The 22500-nt window shown below is 34.8% G+C and overlaps 1 pseudogene; it reads left to right on the top strand.

Moving 5' to 3' along the window:
* The window catches only part of LOC113087188 (citron Rho-interacting kinase-like), a 32614-nt pseudogene that overhangs the window by 3356 nt on the left and 6758 nt on the right, over positions 1-22500 (top strand).

Below are 22500 nucleotides of genomic sequence, written 5' to 3'. Positions count from 1 at the left end.
AAAAAGTAAAACAAAAATTTAATTACGACTAAAATGAATTGTATTTGTTTTATCAGAATTTATTTTATTTTCCTAAAACTGCATTTATTAATTTTGTATTTCTTTCATAAAGGAGCAATTCCAGAGCAAACCGTTTTCAGATAATGTACTCACTCCCTTGTCATCCAAGATGCTCAGTTAAGAAATTAAGATTTTGTTTAAACACACTGGATGGAAACTTAATTTGCAAATATTTTATGCAATAAAAAGTGAATGGAAACCCTTTCAATAATACGACTTTCGTGTCTCTGTAGATAAACTCATGCATCTAACAATAAAACAAGAGGCATTTCTACCAACAGAGAAAGTGAAGTTACAGACAGAGTATCTAACATTACTGAGCGCTTCCTCAACATACTTGTGATTCACAGAGATACTGTGCATCCTTATCCATGATATATGCCTCCGAAGTGTGTGTGCTCACACTTTACTGATGGACGACGTATCTATCGTTTTATATCAAGAACAGCAAAACTGACTGGGTTTCATATCTCTCTGTGTGTGTGTGTGTGTGTGTGTGTGTGTAGAGTCTAAAGCGCAGTCTGGAGCAGGCTCGTGTTGAAGTGTCACAGGAAGATGATAAAGCTCTCCAGCTCCTCCATGACATCAGAGAACAGAGCAACAAACTCCAGGAGATCAAGGAGCAGGTGAACAAACGCCTCACTTTAGTCAACAACACTAGTCACTAAACTTGATGCTTATTGGCTGATTATTAGTGCTTATGACGCACATGATGATGCATAACCCTTATCCCAACCTAATACTCAAACATAACTTCTACAGTAATTCACCTTCAGTTACAAGTTAGGAGTTTATTGAAGAGAAACTAATCTGAAGTAAAAGTTTTTTTTTTTTTTTTAAAGAAGTAAATTCTGCTCATTTAGGCTGCATTTATTCGATCAAAAGTATAAAGTATAAATTGTTCCACAAAACTAATCATGCTCATAGTTTTAAACCAAATAATAGCTGATTCAGCAATTTGAATGAATATGATTATTTAAATAAAACCAGCTAGATTAATAATAAATATTAAGATTTTTTTTTTATTATATTTTTTTATTAACTATAAAAAATAGTTAATAATAAACTATGCCATGACTATCTGAGTGCAGAAATCTGACCTGTTTCTTAAGTTTCATTTATGTGTGACTGAAAAAAAATAAGTTTTACATTAAGTTTGTTTGTTTTAAAACCGTGTAATCCAAATGCAATTCAGAAACATAAATCTTACATTTAAATTAAAAATTTTTAGTGTGGTGGTTTAATGCATTCTGGAGACTCTAGTGCTGTTAGATATTTCATGGACACAGTAAATCACCGAAGACTGTCGTGTAATAGTCATATTTTCCATTAGGGTTCACTTTAAATGAGTTGATGTGAATCTTCTGAACAAGCATCGATATCAGTATTGGCAACTAGAACATCATTTATCTCTTAAATGTTTTTAATTGGGTCCAAACTAAGATGCTTCTTTTGGTTGAACTGAAACATTGTGAATAAATATATATAAATCATTAAAAAAACATGGTAATAAAACTGAAACAAAATATTTAAAAAAATAAAGATTAAAATTAAATTAAATAAAAATGTAATAAATTATAATACAATTTTATAATAAAATGTAGCTAAGATTAAAATTAACTAAAATTATAAAACTAAAAGTAAATGATTTAAAAAACTATATTAGTGTATAAATAATGCTAAAATAACTCTAAAATAACTGCTCATGTCATGATGAGGTTATTATTTTTACTGAAAACTATTAAAAACATATCGTTCATTGAAATAAAGTGAAAATAAAGTAAAATATTAATATTCGATGAGGGAAAAAAATAGAACTGTTGGTAAGTTTAAAATAAAACAATTTATAAAAAAGAAAAAATAAATTAAAAATGTAAAAAAGGTAATCAATGATTTTAATAAAAAATAATATAGAAATAATTTTAAAATAACCAGGGTTATTGTTGTTGCATAAAACTATTAAAATAGGTTATTAATTCAAATTAAATGAGGCAAAATTAATTACATTTAAAAAAAAAAACTTTAATAAATAGATAAAAATAAGAAAACAAGCTAGAAATGTTGGCAAGAAACTGAAATAATAATACAATTAAATAATAAATGTAATAAAATGTATAAAATGAGCTGTAATTTGAATAAAACATTTTGGATAAAACATTTTAATAATAAAAAAATACATAAATAAAAACCCATTTATATCAGGCTGATTATTGCATTCATGTGTGGTGATATTCACACATTTCTGAGACAATGCTATGGTTTTATTTGTAGTGATTTTGTGTGATTCAAATGAAGTTTGCATGAAGTACATGTTCTGTGAGTTACTGAGATCATGTGTTTTATGAATCTGACTTCAGCAAACGGGTGTGTGTGTGTGTGTGTGTGTGTGTGTGTGTCAGGAGTACCACGCTCAGCTGGAGGAGATGCAGGTGACCATCAGGCAGCTGGAGGAGGATCTGTCTGCCGCTCGCCGTCGGAGCGATCTGTACGAGACCGAGCTGAGAGAGTCACGACAGACCAGCGAAGAGCTCAGGAGGAAAGCAGCCGAATACCAGCAGAGGATCCAGAAGGTGTGTGTGTGTGTGTGTGTGTGTGTGAACAGTTACGATAATACACTTACTCCAGCAGGCAAAGGTTTGAGCACATCTGCTCGCTCTTTATTCTGACTAGTTTCCACTCGTTAGAATAAAAGTGCATTGATGAAAACATTTAAATAACAAAATATGTCTCTGGGGAATATTTGTAGCAATAGCCAAAAATACATTGCATGGGTCAAAATTATAGATTTTTCTTTTATGCCAAAAATCATTAGGGTTTTAAGTAAAGATCATGTTCCTTGAAGATATTTAGTACATTTCCTACCAGGCTCATGTGTAAACAAACATATTATTATAAGGTTTACAATGGTTTATAGATCCTTTGATGTGATTCTGATATTTTGGTTGTGTTCAGGCGAAGGAGCAGGGGAAAGCAGATGTGGAGGAGCTGCTCTCTAAACTTGAGAAGGTACTGATCACTGAGTGACTGAGATGAAAGATGTGAAATCTGTTCCTGCAAATGAAGAATTGAGCAGAGAGCGCTCAGACTCAATGATTCATCCAGCTAAACGTCCTCTTCTCTGGGATGCTCCTTCATCTCTGATAGAGAGCGTCACTGTAAGATCATACAGGTGCGCCGTTATTATTGTTAATAAACCAGCGCTGCTCCCAGCGTGATGCAAAACTGGGAAATATCAGAGATGTGTGTAATATCTGGGCCTGCAAAACCAGAGAATGTAATCTAAAGAAGTCCTGGACATTTCTGGAGTGAGTTTAAATCCTTGTTTGATTTACTCAGACGTGTTTGTTTGTGTGTGTGTGTGTGTGTGTGTCAGTCATCCTCGATGTGCTCTTCATGCTGTGAAATCTCTTGCTGGTCAAGTAGCTTCATTTTGAGAGGACACTTCTTCATGAATAAATGCTTTTAATAAATCTATTAAAACTAAGCAGTCAAGCACCATGTTTTACTGACACGTTGCAGTGCCAAATATTTGTATATTTTTAAAGCTTCAACATATTTGTTGAAGAACCCTTTTTTCCAATGTTTTTTTTTCCAGAGCTGTATGAACTGTAGATTCACAAAGAACTATAATAACTTTTTCAATTCAAGATTCTACTCTTAATGAGTGCAAAACATATCCGATACGATGCACTGATGAAACACGGAATCTTTATTTTATTTTATATTTAATTTAATTTATTTATTTTTGTATATATTTTTTATTATTATTTTATTTTATTTTGAAGGTGTCCAGTTTGCACTGGAACGAGGATTATTATTATTATTATTATTATTATTATTAGAGTTGTTCCGATTCCGATACTAGTATTGGAAATATCACCCATACCACAACAAATTCTGGCATCGGCATCTGAAGCACACCGTAAAATAATTCTAGCAATTTACACAGGGCTAGTAGTATATACAGCTGTATATACAGATACACACCCAGGTATCGGATCAGTACTCGGTATCGGCCGAAACCCTGAGCCCAGGTATCGAAATCGGTATCGGGAAGAGAAAAAGGGTATCGGAACATCGCTAATTATTATTAACTATATGTGTATATATTACCTTAAATTAAATATGAAATGAAAAATGTTATAGATATAATCTTTATTTAAACTAATTGCTAAAAACAATATTTAAAATTTTATTTTACTTTATCTTGATGCTAAAATAACCTACAACTGAAGAAAAAATTATCTAAACGGTATAGACAAAGAAACTACTGAAATAAAACGAGAAAACAAAATTTTGTCGAGATAACAAGAAAATTAAGTCGTTATAATGAGAAAACAAACTTTCGTTATGTCGAGATAACAAGAAAATTAAGTCATTATAATGATAAAATGACTTTCTTTATGTCGATATAATGAGAAAAGTCGTTATAAAGAGAAAACAACTTTCGTTATGTTGTTATCAATCAATCAATCACCTTTATTTATATACTGCTTTAAACAAAATACATTGCGTCAAAGCACTGAACAACATTCATTTGGAAAACAGTGTCTCAATAATGCAAAATGATAGTTAAAGGCAGTTCATCATTGAATTCAGTGATGTCATCTCTGTTCAGTTTAAATAGTGTCTGTGCATTTATTTGCAATCAAGTCAACGATATCGCTGTAGATGAAGTTATAATGAGAAAATGAAGTTGTTATAACAAGGAAACAACTTTCGTTATGTTGATATAACGAGAAAATTAAGTCGTTATAATAAGAATATTACTTTTGTTATAGCGATATAACGAGAAAATTAAGTCATTATAACAAGAAAATGAAGTCGTTATAATGAGAAAACAACTTTCGTTATGTCAAGATAACAAGAAATTTAAGTCGTTATAACAAAAAAACGACTTTCGTTATGTCGAGATGACGAGAAAATTAAGACGTTATAGCGAGAAAACTAACTTTCAGTATGAAGAGATGACGAGAAAACGACTTTCGTTATGTCGAGATAACGAGAAAATTAATTCATTATAACGAGAAAACAACTTTCGTTATGTAGAGATAACGAGAAAATTAATTCATTTTAATGAGAAAACAACTTTCGTTATGTAGAGATAACAAGAAAATGTAGACGTTATAACGAGAAAAAACAAACTTTCGTTATGTCGAGATAACAAAAAAATTAAGACGTTATAATGAGAAAATTAAGTCGTTATATCGAAAACAACTTTCGTTATGTCGAGATGACGAGAAAACGAAGGAAAAACATTATGATGGATGGCCGCTTAGAACTTCCGTATAAATGTGTGATTGCTCTCTTGATGTTTGTATTTGAGCATCCTTCGGTCAGTACTCGGTGATGTCTCTCTGAGCGGTGATTACACTCTCCTCACAGTGACATGATGAACTTCTGTTACAGACAAACGCCGAGCAGCAGCTGAAGATCCAGGAGCTGCAGGATAAACTCTCAAAGGTGCTGTGTTTGACTCTGCTCCCCTACTCTAGAGGATCTAAAGGTCACAACAAATTCTCACTTTGAGCTCTGCGTGTGTTTGACCTTTGACCCTGCAGGCGGTGAAGGCGAGCACAGAAGCCACGGAGCTGCTGCAGAACATCCGTCAGGCCAAAGAGCGTCTGGAGCGAGAGCTGGAGCGTCTGCGCAGCAAATCTGACCCCAGCGACACGCTGCGCAGACGCCTGCGAGAGACCGAGGTGCTGACATCACTCCGACGCAGGCCACTGGTGCATTGTGGGATTGACAGAAGAGAGAGTCTATTGTACACTGCTATCAGCTACTAGACGAGTGAAACACATCTGCATCTATGTTCACACCATTACGATATTAAATTAACTTCATAGTTTTCCATTACTGTAAAATGCCTGGATAATTAGCTTTTTTTAAAAACATAGTCATATAGTTCTCAATAATGATTCTTATTAGATTTCACTAGTTAACTACGGTATTTGAATTGTGTTTTATTATAAAATACAAAAATTTAAATGCTTTTTATTTATTATTTTCAATGGATTGTCTATCGTTTTATGTTTTTGAAAGAAGGCTCTTCTGCTCATCAAGGCTGCATTTATTTGATCAAAATGCATTTAAAAAAAAAATATTATTCTAATGTAATCATCTGTTTTCTGTGTGAATCTGTGTTAAAGTGTAATTTATTTCTGTGATGCTCCGCTGTATTTTCAGCATCATTCCTCCAGTCTTCAGTGTCACATGATCTTCAGAAATCATGAAAATATGACGATTTACTGCTAGAGAAACATTTGAAAAAAAAGTTCAAAAGAATAGCTTTATTTAAAAATAGAAATCTTTTCTAACATTATAAATGTCTTTACAGTCAATTTAATGCATCCTTAATTAATAAAAGTATTAATTTCTTAAAAAAAAAAATAATACTTTGGAATCAGTGTTGTATATATTACAGCAAATGATGAGTTTTACTTTAATCAATATTTGAATTACAGTAATGGAATTTGGTTGGAATGTGTTTAATCGTCTTTAAATTTTCGCAATGCAATTAGCATTTTTTTTATTATTATGCAATTATATATATATATATATATATATATATATATATATATATAATTTTTTTTTTTTTTTGTATTTATTTTGGTGTGTGATATGAAGTTGAGGGGTTTGGTGTCTGTGTTCAGGAGGGCAGGAAGACTCTGGAGAACCAAGTGAAGCGTCTGGAGATGGTGGAGCGTCGAGAGAACAAACTGAAGGATGACATCCAGACCAAATCCCAACAGATCCAACAGATGGCTGAGAAGATACTGGTGAGAGAGACGGATCAGACTAGCAAAGATTAAAGCACTAACACGCCTCCTTAACCAGCTGACCTCTAACACACACACACACACACACACACACACACACACACACACACACACACACACACACACACAGAGGCCTCTTGTTAACGTCTGTCTTTGCATTGTCATCCCAGGTTTCCTACAGATTAGCTCATTACAGAACACACACACACACACACACACACTAACAGGATGTTCCATCTGCTGCCACACACACACACACACACACACACACTCTCTCCTCTGCACCTCTCAGTGAGGAGAACACACACCTTAATTCTGTCTCGTCGACCAGCACACAACTTCTCAAAGCGAGTTCATTTCTTCACCTGCTGATGGGATTTTGCTGCTGGAAAGTGTTTGGATCTGCTTGTTTCCTGACTGTGTGAGTGTGTGTGTGTGTGTGTGTGTGTGTTCAGGAGCTGGAGGAAAACTTGCGGGACACTCAGGCTACAGCTCAGAGGATGGAAGCCCATCTGGACCACAAAGAGCGACTCTATGAAGACAAGATCAAGGTAGAGTTGAGCACAGACGCTCGTAATAATGAGACTGAAGCACTTTTCTGTTGTGTTTATTGATTGGGACTTTTTTGGGTATATTAGTTTTTTTTTTATGCATTTATTTTAAAATAAATTATTTTCAGGACACTCATCAGTAAACTTGTTAAAAATGTTAACGACCATTAATAAACAATTTCAATTTAAGGAACTTTTCTGTCTCTTAAAATGACTTTGAATAAATAAAAAATATTTTAAGCATCATTTTTATTTAGATACTAACCTTTTTTTTTTTTTAAGAAATGAATGGTTTTATTCATCAAGGACACATTGAATTGATCGAAAGTGACAGTAAAGAAATGTATAATGTTACAAAATATTTATATTTCTAATAAATGCTGTAAAATAAAATGTATCATTTCTGAAGATCATGTGACACTGAAAATACAGCGGAGCATCACAGAAATAAATTACACTTTAACACAGATTCACACAGAAAACAGATGATTTAAATTCTAATAATATTTCTGAATTTTTACAGTAATTTAATCATATAAATACAATCTTGTTGAGCAGAAGAGACTCCAGACTTTTGAATAATATTGTATAGATAATATCAATAATCAAATGTATTGTTCCTTTAATAACCATTTCCCATATTTCTTAAATAAATAGTCTGTAAATCAAAATGCTTTGCACTTTTTACTATAAAAACAAAACTTCAATGCATATAATGTTCGTGAGACTAATATTAAAATCAAAGTTGATCAAGCAAGCATCTTTTCCATCACTTCCCAGCAGCTGAACATACCTGCTGATCTGTTACATGATGATTATCGTGTGTGTGTGTGTGTGTGTGTGTGTGTGTGTGTGTGTGTGTGTGTGCTGCAGGTTCTGGAGGCTCAGATGAAAGCAGATCTGGTTGATAAAGACTGTCTGGAGCACAAACGAGCTCAACATGAAGAAGAGGCGCGAGAGAAATGCAAACTCATCAGTGAACAGAAAGCTGTGAGTAGTGTCTCGTCTTTATCTCAAATCACACTCCGACTCCTGAAGTGTGCGTGTGTGTGTGTGTGTGTGTGTGTGTGAGTCTCAGGTTTAGTGGTGTTCACTAGAGATCCAGCAGAACAACTTTAATGATTTTAAGCTACTTTAAAATGTAAGCTCTCAGGATATATTTTGTCAAAAAAAAAAAAAAAAACGCATCAATGGAACCGATTTTCTATTATGAAAAAATCGTATTACTCATGGTATTTGCACATCATGGTAGTATTAGTTTTAAACATGCTGATTTAAAAATTATATTATGTGAATGATGCATATTGTATTATGATAATTAGATTTTGGACCTGAGAATGTTTTGTTAGATTCACTCTAATAATTTTCAAGCCTTTCTGCCCTTGATCAAGTTCAGTTGTTAGACTTGATCTTTTGGCTGATTGCAGACTCACAATGTTTCATATTTACAGTAACACTAGTGTACACTATTTCATTTGTGTTCTTAGCTCGTGGCTCTTGACTAATAGATCTGAGTAATTCTGCGTCCTGATGCTGGGTGCTTTGTGTGTTTCTCTTTACAGACCATCAAGGCCATGGACAATAAGATGAAGAGTCTGGAGCAGCGGATCACTGAACTCTCTGAAGCCAATAAACTGGCGGCCAACAGCAGCATTTACACCCAGAAAAACATGTAAGAGTCTGAAACACGACCGGTGTTTGCTGGAGGAACACTCTCTCCACTAGAGAAACTTCATCTCTGGTGAAACTTGTTAAACAACCTGAAGGGTAATTAGTAGAAAAACATGTGACTGGTTATTTGAATAAGTTTAATTCATTTCAATCAACTATAAATCACCCAAACATTTACATTTGTTCATTAACTACTCTCCCTCATGTCGTTCCAAACCCGTAAGACCTTCGTTCATCTTGAGAGCACAATTAAGATATTTTTGATGAAATCAAGCGCAATGTTGTGGGTTTGATTCCCCGGGAACACAAATTAGGTAAAAACTGTTAGCCTGAATGCACTGTAAGTAGCTTTGGGTAAAAGCTACTGCTAAATGCATAAATGTAATTTAATTTAACAGTACATTTCCTAATAGTAGTTCTGAATAATAATGCAATTATGTTTCTCTATTAAAACAACAGAGGTTGAGTTAGTGCATTTATTCAGCAAACACAATCACTAGTGATGTGATGATTAACCACAAGCTGGTTGAAAATCGATTTAAATATGTGACGATTCAAATCAGCTGAGATGCTAAACAAATCGTGATTCATTTAGGGGCAGGAGTTTATATGAATGTGTGTCTGAGGGAAACCTACTGTCTTTAGAATTGATGGTATTTTTTATTTTAATCTTGCCTCTGTATGATCCATATTAAAGTTCATCAGTGCAGCGCTGCTTTGTTTACAGCGGTAACCACGGAAACACTGTATCACTGCTGTTCAAAAGTGCAGCACTGCTTTGTTTACAGCGGTAACCATGGAAACAGTGTATCACTGAAGTTCATTAGTGCAGCGCTTCTTTGTTTACATCGGTAACCACGGAAACACTGTATAACTTCTGTTCATAAGTGCAGCGCTGCTTTGTTTACATCGGTAACCACGGAAACACTGTATAACTTCTGTTCATAAGTGCAGCGCTGCTTTGTTTACAGCGGTAACCACGGAAACACTGTATAACTTCTGTTCATAAGTGCAGCGCTGCTTTGTTTACATCGGTAACCACGGAAACACTGTATAACTTCTGTTCATAAGTGCAGCGCTGCTTTGTTTACAGCGGTAACCACGGAAACACTGTATAACTTCTGTTCATAAGTGCAGCGCTGCTTTGTTTACAGCGGTAACCAAGGAAACGCTTTAAGCTCCACCTGCTGGCCGAGAGTGAATCTGCGTCTCGTTCAGCTCGTCTGATGTTTCTGTTCCATGCTGATATTTTTATGTTTAGTTTCACAAAACTGAAGTCAAACCATTCTGTTTTTGTTTCAAATTTCTAAATTATACAATCTAATTTAGATTAAAAACTGCTGATGTTGCATGTACGCAGCATCGTTGTTTGGATCATGATTGAAATGCAGTGTTTGCTTCTCATTTTAAATGGAAAGAGCACAGACAAAGCCTTATTTTGATTAATTTCATTAGTTTTACTTATTTGATTTGGGTCTTGTTTTAAATTTTCAGTTTAGTTTTGTTATTTACATCTATGTTTTATTTAAATTGTCTTTTATCCAAAGCGACTTAACAGATGAGGACAATAGAAATGATCAAAACCAACAAAAGAGCAATAATATGCAATTGCTATATTAGTATATTATTATAGGTATATTAGAATCTCACATAGAAATGCGCAGCATTTTGTCCAAGCATTAATTAAAAGGACACATTTAATTCATAATTTGTCTTAAATATAATTTAGTTTAAATACAATTTTGGTATAGTTTTTACTTTTTTTTTAAAAAACATTTCAGTTTCATTTTTTATAGTCACTGATATTGCATGTTGATTATGGTCACAGTTATCGTTTATTGACATTGTCGTCTCGTCTTAGTCATGGGAAAAAACTTTTTCTAGTCATAGTTTCTTTAATGAGATGAACACTTCTGCCAGTCATTGCTGCTTGTTCAGGAAAGTACCACAGTGAAGAAATGTTTGTTTTCTTTGTGCACAAAAAGTATTCTCGTAGCTTCTTTACATAAAGGTTGATATATTTTAACAATGTTCATACTACCTTTCTGGGCCTTAAAAGGTTTCAGTTGCATTGCTGTCTATGCAGAGTCAGAAAGCTCTCGGATTTCATCCAAAATATTTTTATTTGTGTTCTGAAGATGAGTGAAGCTCTTACGGGTTTGGAACGACTTGAGGAAGAGTAATTAATGAGCCAATAATTTTTTTTGGGTGAACTATCACTGTACGTTTTTGTCTCCTTTATTATATGCAATATTGTTAAAAGACGAGAATCACAACATTACAAATTTGATTTAAAGTGCAGAAGTGTTTGGCAATCTTACAAAAATATAAGACAGTGACAAGCATTGCACATTGGCATGATCAAGCTAAAAATGTAGATGAAACTACTGATTTAAATGTAAATATAAATTGTGCAACATTTCAGAATCAGAAATGAAACACGAACTCGAAACCAACAAATCTTCCAGATTCATAGGTTTTTCACATTGAATTCCGCTTGGAATTAAAATATAAGTTGAAATAATGTAAGCTGATGGTTTCAGGAAAAGCCTAAACCTAAATTGGTTAAAACAATACCAAGTAGTCCTGTCTTTTAAACATTTGTTATCATTAAAAAATATGAGCAAATCTATGGAAGAAATAAATGCCATTTTTGGGTGTCAGTAGCTTGGGTTACATGTAGTTTTAGGTCATGTTAGACCAAATATGCGTTCATCCAGAGGATACTTAATCACTTGTTATTGTAGATCTGCAAACTGCAGTCTGGGGAAGCATTTAGCTTGTAACAAATGTTCAATCTGAGCTTCTCTGCTGCATCGTTCAACTTATAAATCAAGTGTTTTAGATGCAATGAGCGACGGAGGAATAGAAGGGCCTGCAATTTAGCCAAACAAAAACAATCTGAGAAACGCCACCCAGGAGATGCACCAATGATTCTCAGGAGGCTTCAGAAATGAGCTTATTGAAGGAGAAATCGAATTCACTCCTTTTACTGGAAAACAAGACGTCGAACACTCGTCGACGTCGAAATCTGAGAGATCTCGTGTGTAGATCTCAGCGTGTGCTGGTGTCTTTCTCAGGAAAGCTCAGGAGGAGATGATCTCGGAGCTGCGGCAGCAGAAGTTTTACCTGGAGTCTCAGGCGGGGAAACTGGAAGCACAGAATGCCAAACTGGAGGAACATATGGAGAAGATGAGCCAGCAGGAGCAGAGCAGGAAGAGCCGACTCCTGGAGCTGGAGAGCAGACTCAGAGAGGTGACCCTCCAACACAAGACCAATCATGATCAGTTGAGAGATTAATAATAAATAAGTCATCTCTCCAGTGATCTATGGTTTATTAGGATCTGATAATATTTGGCTGAGATGCAACTATTTGAAAATCTGGAATCTGAGGGTGCAAAAAAATCTAAATATTGAGAAAATCATCTTTAAAGTTGTTCTGAGCAATGCATATTACTAATTAAAAATTAAGTTTTGATATGTTTACGATAGGAAATTTACTAAATATCTTCAAGGAACATGATCTTTACTTGATATCCTACTGATTTTTGGCATAAAAGAAAAATGTATAATTTTAACCCTTACAATGTTTTTTTTTTTTTTTTTGGCTATTGCTATAAATATACCCCAGAAACTCAAGACTTCAGGGTCACAAGGTTTTATATAATTGTGTCTACTCTGATTAATTGTTGCAATATAAACTTTTACACAGTTGCTGTAATAAAACTTGTTTTCGTTAGATTTATTTAAACATACATTGATGGCTACTGCGATCCTCGTTAAAAAGTGTCAACATTTATATATTTTTATTTGAATTGTATACACAATTTCCATCCTTTTGAATGACACATTTTTACATTTCACACAGTACAAGGCAGTTGCGCTGCAAATAATGTTTAGTGAAGATTTGTTCATGCATCAAACTGAAAACAGCGCAGACTAAAAGATCTCACTTCGTTGAAATCAATTACAAATTGCCAAATATTGGCGCATCACTAGCATCGACTGTGAGGATTACTGTTTAATGTGTGATTGTTAGAAGATGCAATCCTAGAAGACTTACAAACATGCTATTAAAATAAAATTTTGTGTTATACTCGAAAGCGTTTTGTGTTGTGAAAGACATGAGAGTATGGTAGTGATGTTGTTAAAGCAGAGGTGTGTGTGTGTGTGTGTTTGAGATGGGTCTGGAGCACGAGGAGCAGAAGCTGGAGATCAAGCGTCAGGTGACGGAGCTAGCGCTCTCGCTGCAGGAGAGAGAGTCTCAGATCAGCAGCCTGCAGGCGGCGAGACACGCGCTCGAGAGTCAGCTACAGCAGGCCAAGACCGAGCTGGAGGAGACCACAGCCGAAGCTGAGGAGGAGATCACAGCGCTGAGAGTGAGACACACACCAGACACACACACACACACACCAGGAGCTGAAACACACCGCCTGAGATTTCACTCATTTAACATCTCATGTGCATGTTCATGGTTCATGAGCGCGTAAGGGATATTATTCTAAAATAAAAAACACATACACACACACAAATATATTAATAAATGCGATTAATTGCATCCAAAATAAAGTTTTTGTTTACATAATATATGAGTCTGTGCTGTCTGTATTTATGTATATATATATATATAAATACACACACGTGCATGTATATATTTAATAAAAAGGTAATGTTTATATATTAAATATATTTATTTACAATATAAATTATATGAATGTGAATGTAAACATTAATATATTGGGGGGGTGGAGGGGTGCAAGGCACAAGGAACCTTTTTGGAGTAAGATATAATCCACACAATTTTGACTTTTATTTGTGCGCACACAATACAAAACAGAACATTTGTGCTTTTGTAAAATAAAGCAAACAAACAGAATGCACGTTGTCATTCTTTCCCCTCCGTGAACTTGTTTATATATATATTATATTACATTACTTACATAGGCTATGTTTTCTTGAAATACTACCATTTTATTATCAATTCCTTAAAGCATCCCATTTTTTCATGAATTAAGAATTCGTTCAATTTATTAATTTGATCCCTCAATTAAATTAAATAGGTTAACTTGACATCGATAGCTTTAATGGATTGCATATCTTATCGACATTTAATCGATCATCGATTAATTGTTGACATCCCTAATATATGTATATGTGTGTGTCTGTGTATATATATATATATATATATATGATAATGAAAACACAAACATTTCCGAAACCAAGTGAAATTAAAAAGGAACATTTATTTTATCAAAATCAATATTTTAATATATTTTTAATTTTAAAAAATGAAGACACACACCAAAATGATAAACTTTAACTAAAGTTAAAATGTAAAAAAAAAAAAACTAAAAAAACTAAAATATGAATACTATAAAATTCTAATAGCACATCAGTTATCCTAAAATAATACTGGGTTTCAAACAAAATAAAACAAATTATTGTATAAATATATATACATTGTATAAAAGTTACACAATATTATATTTATTATGAATTATACCTTATATTTATATTTTAAAAAATAAATGTAATATTTTTATGGTTTAAAGCTGCGGTAGGGAACTTTTGACGCTCTAGCGGTTAATAAACAGAACTGCTTGCGTCTTGCGGAAGAACATCGTAGCCGGAACTACTTCTCTCTGTTTATGTCTATGAAGAATCACAAAGGTACTGGGTTACTCCGCCGCGGTGTCCCCGAAGCAATCTAAAATAGTCTGAATATAAACACTTATTATAGGTGCACCCTAGTGATTCAGGACAAGCCAAAAACCCGGTTTGGAAAATGGATAAATGGTGTACTCGCTTATTATATACATTTTTCTACATTTTGAACACAAACAAAGTTACGGACCGCAGCTCTGATTGGTTGTTTCTTACCGGGAGCGGATTACTTTCTACAAATGGCAATAGGACACTGGGAGGAGCCAGAGGAGCTTGATTTTTCACAGATTATCTGTCTCATATTCTACTGTCAGGACATAATGACAGGTTTAAAAAATAGTTAAAAAATATATTTTTACAAAAGTTCCCTACTGCACCTTTAATGAATTATTAGTTTTTCATTAACTCACGACTGCACTAGCTCCAGTTTGAGAAGCGATGGCATAAATAGAGTTTTACCATTTATACTACAGTAGATATATTATTGTGAAGGACTACTGAGCGAGATTTACATGTGGGAGCGATGAATAAAATGAAAAAACATCCTGTTTAATAGTTTTGAAGCAGATATTGCTGAATATGATACACATTCACCTCGTGTGTGTCCTCCTCCTGCAGGCCCACAGAGATGAGATCCAGCGCAAGTTTGACGCACTGAGGGACAGCTGCTCGGTAAGTGTGTGCTTATCAATGCCATGATTTCCCACAATGCCCTGCGCTGCTCTGGAGGGTTGAATATGATGGTTCAGGCTTCAGGATTGAGCAGAAACAGTCCCGATCACTGACCCCAGATCAGGACAGACCTCTCCATCTGCAGTCTTCTCTGTCTCGCTTGCGGTTTTAATTTAATTAAAGGAAGTCTAAATCTATTTACCATATGTTTTTAACCATGTCTTTTTCTAAGTCATCATAGTGAATCGGAATCTCTAAAATTGAATTTTGATGTCATGTAAAAATTAACTATACATTTTACAATCGAATATATTTGTTTCATTTAAAAAGTGTATTCATTTTTCCATAGGAGTGATGAATGTGAAAAATGCACACATTCTGCATTCTGACGCTTGTCGTCTTAAATCGATCATCTATATTAATATTTACAGACTGAGTGCTCTTGGCACTGTTGCTTTCTGTATAATTTTTCCGTTTTTAGTTACATTTATAGTTGCATCAATTATATATACATATGTATAATACATTTAAATTTTATTTTAAATATGCTTATATATTTGCATGCATATTTAAATATTTACTGTAATATTTAATATAAATATTTATAAATATATAAATATAAATATTTATTAAATATTTAAACATACATATTATTATTAGTAGTATTGTTTTTTATTAGATATAATTGTATAGACATGTATTTAATATATATATATATATATATATATATATATATATATATATATATATATATATATAAAGATAAATTATTATATTTATGTATAATATTTAAATATACACTATATATTTGTATGCGTATTTAAATATATACTGTAATATTTAAATATAAATATTTACATATACATATTACTATTATTATCTTTATTAAATGTTTCTCTCTCTCTCTCTCTCTCTCTATATATATATATATATATATATATATATATAAATAGATAGATATTAGTTTATATATATAATGTATAATTTTATATATATATATATACACATATATATATATGTTTATATTTGTATGTGTAATATTTAAATATATACTGTAATTTATAAATGTTTGTTTTTATTTAATTAATTTTTTATTACAGAAATGTGTGTATATATATATATATGTATTTATGAATCTTGAAAAAAAAGTATATACAGTTTATAAATAACTAAATAATGGCTAAATATTTGAATGAACAGTGTCTCTCGAGTGTAATTATCTAAAGTCTTATAAGACATAAATATAGAATTGATTGAATTAGGTGTATACATCTCAGTCTCTATTGTGGTTGAAATCTTGTCAAACTGTTGTTACGGAGCTGGTGGTCTCTGCAGATAGAGAGGAGGAGTGCTGAATGAGGAGTGGTTGTGTGTTTGATGCAGGTGATCACAGATCTGGAGGAGCAGCTGACGCAGCTGACCCAGGAGAACGCCGAGCTGAACCAGCAGAACTTCTATCTGTCCAAGCAGCTGGACGAGCTGACGCTGGAGAGCGAGGAGCGACTGCAGCTCAGTCAGGACGTGGACCGTCTGCGCAGAGAGGTGGCCGACCGAGAGATGCTCCTCAACAACCAGAAACAGGTGCGCAAACACGTCTGCTCTTCATCTGGACACTCAAACCTCTTCAGATGAACCCAGAGCCTTTACCCTCACAGCTCTTCAGCAGAGGAGCTGCATCCGTTTCTGCTTGCTTTTAGTTCGTCTCTGTTTACTTCCCATTCAACACAGTTCAAAGCAGTTAAATAGGGTCCTGTGAAATCCCTTTTTCTTTCTTTTTTCAAATTCCGATTGTTTTTAAATTCCATTTATGGTGTGCATTATTAAAGTTTAATTTAACCACTAAAACAGTGTCCAAAAATAAATAAATAAATAAAAATAAATACATTTGAAAAAAAAATAAAACATTTTGATTTAGTGGTTAAATTAAAGTTTAATAATAAAAGAAATTATGTTTTGAAATAGTGAAACTTGTACAATTTAATAGCCAGTTACTAAAAGTTACAGATATATATATGTATTTTGGGGACCTATGAAATGCCCCCCCCCCTTCCCCAAATTCCATTTAATTGTTTTACGTTCATTTTTTTTCCTTTTCTTCTTATGTTAAATTAAAGTTTAATAATCAAAAAGCTTGCCTTGAAATCGTGAAACTTGTACGTTTTAGCATCATGTTATAAAAAGAAAAAACAAACAAACAAATATATATATATATATTAGTGCTGTCAAAATTAGCGCGTTAACGCATTCGATTAATTTGAAATATTTAACGCGTTAAAAAAAAATAACGCAATTACGCGGTTGCAGTTTTTTTTATTTCCAGTTGTGGCCTATGTGTGTTCAACGTGCAAAGAAATATGGATAAGACCAAGGAAGGACTTTTAGACTGAAAGTTTCAGTATAAAACTCTGCCGGATTACTCTTCAGTCTGCCACAAGAAACATTACTCTTCATTTAGTCTGCCACAAGAAACAGCAACATTAAAATCATGAACTCAAATGTCATTGTTTAAAAAAAAAAAAAAACAATGACTGTAACAGTGCGTAAATCAGACCTTTCTGTAACGCTAACGTTAATAAGCTTAAACGAAAATAACGAAATAATTGTGTAGCGGAGTATTTTTTGTACACAGTGCGAACTGTCAATCACTCCTGTACGCGTGCATCACTGTCCTCCTCAGCTGCAGCAACTTGCGCTCTCTCTCTTCATCAAGATTTAAAACAAAAAGGGGACAAAAAGATCATATTGTCTTTGTGCATAGGCTATAGATTAATTAGATAAATGAATATCTAAATTTGTGCCTTGCCGTCTACGGTATTTTTTTAGAACTTAGAAAAAAGATGCTGCAGCCAATGAGCAGCCGGCGGGGGCTGCAGGACGACTCAACCTCCGCAGACAGTTTTTAATGTTTATCAGACAATAAATACTCAAGATTTTGCTTTAGTATAACTCACAACGAGTTTCACACACCTTCTCCGGCCACGTTGAGTTGTTGACACTTAACAGTGGGAAAAGCGACACATGCGCTATTCACTTGTATAACTTAAGGGTGAATGGGTAATGTAGTTTCTGCTCTGGGTGGGATGAATTAGGAAGCTCGCATTGTGAAGGGCGCTCTGAAAATCGGCAGTGCAGGTAAAAGATTAAAACAGATGTCCAAATGAGCGTACCGGTACGCTACAAGCACGTTCTGGGTGCACGGAGAGGTGGCGGTACGCTCAAGAGCTATATTTGGAAGTGGCGGTACTGAGTACTGGTGTGTACCGGCCCACTGAAAGCACTGGCAATGACTATACTTTGGAATTTTTTTGCAGTCCACTTAGAATTCAACATGGAAATCATTTTGTTTTTTATTGGCATTGATTGTTTTGAAATTCAAATGGTACTTACATGCCTGTGTTTTTATTTCTGTAATAAATATGGCTTTCAAGCCAACAGTTAATTTGGAGGATATTGATGGTTTATTGCAGGTATGTTGTTTACATGAGAAAATCTGTGTTACAAGTTAAACAAAAATTCCAATAAACAATCATATTTTGAATTTAAATAGTTTCTTTGTCTTGAGTTTACATTAATTATTTACATTTTACATTTACATATCCAAAAAGTTTCAGTCTTTTAATTGCGATTAATCGCGATTAATCGCGATTAATTTTAAAAAATTGTGGCGATTAATTAGTTAATTTTTTTTAATCGATTGACAGCACTAATGTATATATATATATATATATATATATATATATATATATATAATTTTTTTTTTTTTTTTTTTTTTTTTTTTTTTTGGGTGCTATGAAATACCTTGTATTTATTTTTTTATTTTTATTTTTTTTACGAAATACCTTTTATTTTATGAATTAAAAAAAAAAAATTTTTTTTGTCAGTAATCAAATAGAGACATAAAAGATCAATAAAATTTTTCTTGTAAACCAGTGAAAATTAAACCCTTTAAAATGTTTTGAGCAAACAACGTGTTGGAAATTTTTTTGATTATTCCTTAAAAATAACGTTTTTTAATAATAATTTTATTAGTAGTAGTATTACATTACAATGTACATTCTACTGTACACATACATATTGGTCAGTCATAATTTCTTCAAGTTTAACCAGACTTTTATTTTGACGGTTTGCCGTGAAGAGTTTGTTAGTGTGTATAAATGATAAAAAGCAATGGGTAAACGCTCATAAAGTGACTGTAGATGAGAAGTCCTGAGCGGCAGATGCTGCTGGTGTTGTGTTTGCAGAACATCGAGACTCTGAAGACCACGTGCAGCATGCTGGAGGAGCAGGTGGAGGAGCTGGAGAGTCTGAACGATGAGCTGCTGGAGAAGGAGAGACAGTGGGAGAACTGGAGATCTGCTCTGGAGGACGAGAAGAGTCAGGCGGAGCGCAGGACCAGAGACATGCAGAGACTGCTGGACAACGAGAAGCAGAACAGGTGCACAAACACACAGGAGGGCACTTCTCTACTTCCAGAACGCTTACGAGATAGATGTGTAGGTGCATGTGTTCTCATCCGCTGTGTTCCTCAGGCTGCGAGCGGACCAGCGCAGCTCAGAGTCTCGTCAGGCGGTGGAGCAGGCCGTCCGTGAACACAAGGCTGAGATCGTGGCTCTGCAGCAGGCGCTGAAAGAGCAGAGACGGAAAGCTGAGAGTCTGTCTGATACTGTGAGTGACTGCGGACTCCGTCTGCAATATCAATAATCATGCTACAGCTGATGATGTGGTGCTATGTTCAGCTCAGTGACCTGGAGAAGAAGCACGCCGTGCTGGAGATGAACGCGAGGAGCCTTCAGCAGAAGCTGGAGACGGAGAGAGAACTCAAACAGAGACTCATGGAAGAGGTGAAGAACACACTTGTGTGTCTGTGTGGAGAACAGCTGGAGAATAATTACTCTCTAATAAACATATATGCAAACATTCATTTATTTATGCATGGACTTTAATTGTTCGCAAGTTATAATTGCAATATAATGTAATGTAACATTACATATTATAATGTAATAAAATATATTAGAAAATAAAATCTGAAAATTGCATCAAATAGTATTAAAAGCATGCACGTATATTACATGCATTATAAATGCAAAAAAAATATAAATATGAATTTATTTATTTCGGCATGGACTTTAAATACTCTCACATGATAATTACAGACACTATATACTGTATATAAAGAGCAAAAACTATATTAAAAATGTCAGCTAATATAAAAGTGACAACAGAGCTGTCTTTGACACCGTGAGGGGTTTCTGTTATCACACGAGACTGTGTGTGTGTGTGTGTGTGTGTGTGTGTGTGTGTCAGCAAGGGAAGCTCCAGCAGCAGATGGACCTGCAGAAGACACACATCTTCAGACTGACACAGGGACTACAGGACGCACTGGACCAGACCGACCTGCTGAAGACCGAGAGAACCGACCTCGAGTACCAGCTGGAGAACATACAGGTGTCAGCACAACACACACACACACACACCACACACACACACACTCACAAACACACTCACACACACACACACACACACACACACACACACACACACTCACAAACACACACACACACACACACACAGCTGAAGACCGAGAGAACCGACCTCGAGTACCAGCTGGAGAACATCCAGGTGTCATCACACACACACACACACACACACTCATTCACTTACACACACACACACACACACACACACACACACACACACACTCATTCACTTACACACACACACTCATTCACTCACTTACACACACACACACACACACACTCATTCACTCACTTACACACACACACACACACACACACATACACACACATTCACTCACTTACACACACACACACACACACACACACACTCATTTACTTACACTCACACACACTCATTCACTCACTTACACTCACTTACGCACACACACACACACACACACACACTCACTCACTTACACTCACACACACTCACTTACACACACACACACACACTCACTCACACTCACACACACTCATTCACTCACTTACACACACACACACACACACTCACTCACACTCACACACACTCATTCACTCACTTACACACACACATACACACTCATTTTCTCACTTCCACACATACACACACACACACACACACACACTCATTCACTCACTTACACACACACACACACACACACACTCACTCACACTCACACACACTCATTCACTCACTTACACACACACATACACACTCATTTTCCTCACTTCCACACATACACACACACACACACTCAATTACACTCATACGCACTCATTCACTCACTTACGCACACACACACACTCGTTCACTTCACTTACACACACACACACTCAATTACACGCTCTCATTCACTCACTCACTTACGCACACACACACGCACACACACACACAGGTGGTCTCGCTGACCACCTCAAGAAACCATCTCACTATTCAAAATTGTCACAATATGTTTCAGAATCATAAACCAATGTAACGTTACAGTTTTCAGGATCAGTATAAAAAAGCCCAAATGCAGAAATAATGATCATTTCCAAACAGGTTTCCTGAACACTCCTCCTCCTGTCTTTAATCAGTCAAAAGATAGCCCCGCCCCCAAACTCATATGATTGGGTCGAATCAGAAGTAGGGCTGCTTGAATTTAAAGCAAGAAATCATAACCCAGTTAATATTTTAGTCACGATTATTTAACGCTGTTAGGAGTGGGCAGTTTGACCAAAAGTGTATAGAAGTCATATCTTTGAGTTATCTATTAGTGTCAATGAGCAGCCTGCGTCTCAAACTCATCTGTGTCTTCCTGATCTTCCTCCTAATCTCTTCTCAGGCCGTCTACTCACACGAGAAAGTGAAGATGGAGGGAACCATCTCACAGGCAGACCAAACTCATCGACTTCCTGCAGGCCAAGATGGACCAGCCCACCAAGAAGAAGAAGGTGAGAGAGAGAGAGAGAGAGGAGAGAGAGAGAAGGAGCTAAAACCACATATCAGGAAAACACGGATGGAAATGTATTGTAAATCCAAATACAAGAAACGCAGGAAAACTGTCATTAATAAATGAGAACGCAATAAATACGTCTTCGGTTACGTATGGTAACCCTCGTTCC

Source organism: Carassius auratus, chromosome 5, assembly GCF_003368295.1.
Source record: "Carassius auratus strain Wakin chromosome 5, ASM336829v1, whole genome shotgun sequence".
In the NCBI taxonomy this organism is placed as follows: Eukaryota; Metazoa; Chordata; class Actinopteri; order Cypriniformes; family Cyprinidae; genus Carassius; species Carassius auratus.
Note: the sequence above shows the minus strand (reverse complement) of the source record. Positions and strands in the feature narration are given on the sequence as shown.